This window comes from Nicotiana tabacum, chromosome 6 (genome assembly GCF_000715075.1).
Source record: "Nicotiana tabacum cultivar K326 chromosome 6, ASM71507v2, whole genome shotgun sequence".
NCBI classification, from domain to species: domain Eukaryota; kingdom Viridiplantae; phylum Streptophyta; class Magnoliopsida; order Solanales; family Solanaceae; genus Nicotiana; species Nicotiana tabacum.
In genome coordinates this window covers 3,657,098-3,663,396 of record NC_134085.1, presented here as the reverse complement: position 1 = coordinate 3,663,396, position 6,299 = coordinate 3,657,098, and positions in this window count along the sequence as shown.

Genomic DNA, 6,299 nt, shown 5'->3' with positions numbered 1-6,299 from the left:
CTGACTTAACGGTAGGCGTGTATCAACACTGGCATCCTTCACATAAGCTAGATACGCATCACATCCCTTCACAACCATTTGCTGAGCCTTTAAAAATGAATAAACTCTATTAGAAACATAATCTAAGGTACCTCTCCACTCTATCTAAGGCAGTCCTGGCATAGCTAGCGTCACGGTCTTAGCGTGACAATCAAGAATAGCATAATGGGGAGACAACCAGTCCATGCCCAAAATAATATCAAAGTCTACCATACTAAGCAATAATAAATCGGCTCTGGTCTTAAAACTACTAAGAATAACCAAACACGACCAATACACACGGTCAACAACAATAGAATCCCCCATAGGTGTAGACAAATAAATAGGGGAACTTAAAGAATCACGGGATATACCCAAATACGAAGCAAAATAAGATGACACATAGGAATAAGTGAAGCTCGGATCAAATAAGACTGATGCATCTCTATGACAGACCAGAACAATACATGTAATGACAGAGTCGGATGCAACTACCTCCGTCCGAGCAGGAAGAGCATAATATCTTACCTGGCCTCCCCCTTTAGGGCGACCTCTACCTGTCCGACCTCCACCTCTAGCTGGTTGAGCAGGTGGGGTGGTAGCTAGTGCTATAACCATAGCCTAAGGACCCGGTGGAGCACGTGGTGCCTGAGAAATTGCTGGAGGTGAACCCTTCTCGAGTCTAGGGCAACCCTTCACCACATGATGAGTGTCCCCACACTCAAAACAAGCTCTCGGAGGACGTGGCTGCTGGGGTTGGCTCGAGCTTGATCGGCCGGACTGACAGCTAAAAGTGCCCCGCACAGGAGGTGCGCTAGACACTAGCATTGCATAATAGGGAGTCTGGGGCCTAGGAGTGGCAGGAATACCGTTGGCGGCTGGAAGCGCTGAATGAACGGGGCGACTCACATAGCCCCTACCATAACGAGATGTAACTAGGGCACGAGTACCACTATATGTGCCACACTCTCGAGACCTTTTGGCTTCCCTCTCCTCTCTCTCCCGGATCAGCATACCCTCCAACCTACTAGCAATCCCCACAACCTGCCGGTATGCGATATCCATCTCCAACTCTTAATCTATACTAAGTCTGATGCTAGGGTTGAGCCCCTCGATAAATCGACGGACCCACTCTCTAACAGTAGCAACCAAGGCTGGTACATGCCTAGCCAAATCACTGAACCAAACCTCATACTCTAACACGGTCATGGAACCCTAACACAACTACTCAAACTCTGCGCATCATGTATCTCTAAGACTCTGGAGAACATACTACCTCAAGAACATATCCGAGAATTGAGGCCAAGTGAGTGAAGTTGCCTCGGCCGAACTACCCAACTCGTATGCACGCCACAATTGATAGGCGCTCCTCTAAGCTAGAACATAGTGAATGAAACCCACTCAACTCCACAACACCCATAGTACGGAGGATACGGTGGCACTCCTCAAGAAAACCCTAGTATCCTCTAACACCAAGCCACTGAAAGTAGGAGAGGGGTATTTTTTGTACCTCTCGAGCCTGAGCTGCTCCTCTTTAGAAACTATTGCCCTAGCCTCGAGCCGAACTGGGGTTATCGGCTACACTGGTATGACCTTTAAAACCTAGTCGACTTGAACCTGCTGCTCTAGGGTGCAGACGGCGGGAGTATGTGCTCCTCCCCTAGCTTGAGATGTGGAGGGAGCAAGTGGCATCAACCCCGCCTGAGTCAAAGTGTTGAACATGCTCAGAAACTGGGCGAGAGTCTCCTGAAGGGCTAGTGCAGTAACAGGCGTCTTAGGTACATGCCCTCCAACTAGAGCTACTGGTGGCTCATCTGTAGAAGCTCGTGTGTGTGCTTTGGTTGCACCACATAGATGTCCTCGGCCTCTACCCCAGCCCCAGCCTCTCGCGGCTCTAGTAGGGGCGCGAGTGTCTGGTCATCTGATCCGGATGTACGTGTCCTCACCATCTGTGAGATAATGGAAAGACAGAAGTTTAGAATCCTAAAGTCAACAATTTCACACAAAAAGGAATCAAGGAAGTGAAACTTTTTCCTAACAGTTCCATAGCCTCCCGAAGATAAGTACAGACGTCTCTGTACTGATCCGCGAGACTCTACTAAACCTGCTTGTGACTCATAATACCTATGAACCTAGAGCTCTAATACCAACTTGTCATGATCCAACTTTTCTGTCTATAAGATGTTGTGACGACACCTAGTCTCAAAGACTAGGTAAGCCTAACAATTTCGGAATAACTGAAATGATAAATGAAATAACGACTGAACTTCAACAGATATATATATAGTTGAAACTGTCATTCAGAATGTACAAGTAAAACCAACAGCTCCGAGTAAAAAAACTCCCAATACCCGGTGGTCACAAGCCACAAGGTCTAAGGGATGTACTAACTGTCTCTATACATCAACATCTAAGAGAATAAAGAAAAAGACAACATAAGGATAGAGGGGGACTCCGAGGTCTGCGAATGCTGGCAGATATACCTTGAAATCTCCAAGTAGCAGCACACATACTCTACTTATATCGGGGCTTGTTGGAGGTACCTGGGTCTGCACACAAAACATGTGCAGAAGAGTAGTATGAGTACACCACAACGGTACCCAACAAGTGCTAAGCCTATACTCGGTAGAGTAGTGACGAGATCATGTCAGGGACCTACTAGATTAAAAAGGAAACATGGCAGAAGATATAATATTAAAATAAAAGACTGAGAATTTAATAATGAGAAATTACATGAAATAACAACATTGCAAATAGAGGTAAACAACAGGGGCGCTACCGAGGTACCGCCTTGTAGTCCCAAAAGTAATTACACAACAGGAGAGCTCCCGAGGTACCGCCTCGTAGTCTCAAAATAAATACATAACTCGTAATCGGTGGAACAACGAATTTATAGCAAGGAATCGTACAATAAGAGGCTAAATACAAAATCAAGAAAACAAAAATTCAACTAAGCATGTTGCACATATTGCAAGTAAGAATTAAGATATGTAGACATGCGATATTAGGCTAAACATGATAACTACACATGCTAAGGCAACTAAATTAAGGAATTAAAAGGAGACAACTCATCAAGAACCGGATTTTTCAACATTTAACTCGAGTACGCACTCGTCACCTCACGTGCACGACCTTCTTGTATTTCAAATACCATAACAATACCAAAACTTAAGGGGAATTTTCCCCACACAAGGTTAGACAAGTTACTTACCTCAAACCAAGCTCAATCAGTCAATAAGAATGCCTTTCCTCGACTTTCCCACTCCGAATGGCTCAAATCTAGTCAAAATCAATTACACAATATAAATATAACTATAAGAAACTAATCTAATTAAAGAAATTATGATTTTAACAAGAATTTAGAAAACTCCCCAAAATTTCCACTTGGGACCACGTTTCGGAAATTAGGAAAAAGTTACAAAATCCGAACACCCGTTCAACCACGAATTCACCCATATCAAAATTATTCAAATCCGATATCAAAATCTCGATCAAAACCTCAAAATTCGGCCTAAGAGCTTTTCTCAATTTTTCCCAGTTTTCTACCCCAAATCACTAATTTAATGATGAAATCAAAAGCATAATGATGGAAATTAACTAAAACTAGGTAAGAACACTTACCCCAAACACCCACGTGATAATCTCTCAAAGAATCGCCTAAATTCGAGCTCTCTAGGTTCCAAAATTGAAAATGGGAGATAAACCCTCGGTTTGAACTTTAATCTGCTGCCCAGGTCTTCTCTTCTTCACGAACGAGGAATGTGCCCCACATTCGCGAAGCACAAAAATTCTCAGCTGCCAGATTGCTCTTCGCGAACGCGAGCTCCTCTACGCGAACGTGATGCATACTGAGCCTAGGCCTATGCGAATGCGACTCCTTATATGCGAATGCGGTGAAAAACTTCCTACACTTTCGTGAACGCGTCTCTTCACGAATGCGAAGAACAAACTTCACATACCTCCCAGATACCCTTCGCGAACGCGAGACCTCTCTCGCAAATGCGATGAAGGAAACCAACATTAGAAGCATCAGTGATTTTCTGCAATTAAACAAGTCCCAAAAATTCCGAACATAATTCAAATCGCACTCGAGGCCCTCGGGACCTCAACCAAATATACCAACAAGTCCTAAAACATCATACATACTTAGTCGTGCTCTCAAATCACATCAAACAACAACACAAACACAAATCGCACATCAATTCAAGCCTATTGAAACTAAGAAATTCCAACTTCTACAAACGATGCTGAAACCTATCAAACCTATCAAATTTGGAGTCACGTCCGATTGACTCCAAATTTTCACACAAGTTACATTTGACATTATAGACCTGCTTAAACTTCCGGAATCGGAATCCAACCCCGAGATCGAAAAGTCCACTCCTGGTCAAACTTTCCAAAAATTCTAAAATTTCCAACTTTCGCTAAATAAAGCCGAAATGGCCTAGGGACCTCCAAATCAACATCTGAACGCGCTCCTAAGACCAAAATAACCATACAAAGCTATTGGGACCAACAAAACTCCATTCCAGAGTCATCTTCACACAGGTCAAACTATAGTCAACTCTTACAATTCAAACTTCACACTTAGGGACTATGTGTCCCATTTCACTCCAAAACTCCCTCGAACCCCACACCAAACACCTCAGCAAATCAAGTAAGCATAAAATAAAACAGAGGGGACAATAAATAGGGGATCAGAGCTCATACTCTCAAAAAGACTGGCCGAGTCGTTGCATCCCCCTTAAAATAATCGTTCGTCCTCTAACGAGCATAGAGACATACCTGAAGTGCTGAAAAGATGAGGATAACGGTTGCGCATATCATACTCGGACTCCCAAGTTGCCTCCTCAACCGGATGAACCCTCCACTGAACCTTCACTGAAGCAGTGTTCTTTGACCTCAACTTTCGAACCTGTCGTCCAAAATGGCCACTAACTCCTCAACATAAGACAAATCCTTGTCCAACTGGATTGAGCTGAAATTTAACATATGTGATGGATCACCGTGATACTTTCGAAGCATGGAAACATGGAATACTGAATAAACTTCTGATAGGCTGGGAAGCAAGGCAAGCTCAAAAGCAACCTCCCCAACTTGCCGCAACACCTCGAATGGGCCAATAAATCTTGGGTTCAGCTTGCCCTTCTTCCTGAACCTCATAACACCCTTCATGGGCGAAACCCGGAGCAAGACCCACTCCCCAACCATGAATGCAACACTGCAAACCTTCCGATTCACATAACTCTTCTGACTGGACTGGGCTGTACAAAGTCGATCCTGAATCACCTTAACCTTTTCCAAAGCATCCTGAACCAAGTCTGTACCCAATAGCCTAGCCTCAACCCGGCTCGAATCAATTCATTGGAGACCGGCATCGCCTACCATACAAAGCCTCATATGGTGCCATCTGAATGCTCGACTGATAACTGTTGTTGTAGGCAAACATCGCAAGTGGCAAGAACTGATCCCATGCACCCCCAAAATCCATCACACACTCACGAAGCATATCTTTCAATATCTGAATAGTGCAATCGGACTGTCCATTAGCCTGAGGGTGAAATATTGTACTCAACTCCACCCGAGTACCCAACTCACGTTGTACGGCTCTCCAGAACTGAGATGTAAACCGTGTATCCCGGTCAGAGATGATGGATACCGGTACACCATGAAGCGTGACAATCTCGCGAATGTAAAGCTGAGCTACCTGCTCCGAAGAGTAAGTAGTAACCACATGAATGAAATGAGCTGACTTGGTCAATCTATCCAAAATCACCCAAACTGCATCGAACTTTCTCTGAGTCTGCGGGAGCCCAACAACAAAATCCATAGTGATTTGCTCCTATTTCCACTCCGGAATCTCTAGCTTCTGAAGCAATCCACCTGGGCGTTGATGCTCCTGCTGACAATTTAGGCACCGAGCTACATACTCCACTATGTCCTTCTTCATTCTCCTCCACTAATAATGCTGTCTCAAGTCCTGATACATCTTCGCGGCACCTGGATGAATGGAATACTGCGAACTATGAGCCTCCTAGAGGATCGACTCATGCAAACCATCTACATTGGGCACACATAGCCTGTCTTGCATCCTCAATGCACCGTCATCTCCAATAGTGACCTCCTTGGCATCACCGTGTCCCTAAGGACGAGCAGATGGGGGGTCATCATACTGACGCTCCCAGATACGATCATAAAGAGAAGACTGAAAAACTACGTAAGCCAAAACTTGACTTGGCTCAGAAATATCCAATCTAACAAACTGGTTGGTCAAGGCCTGA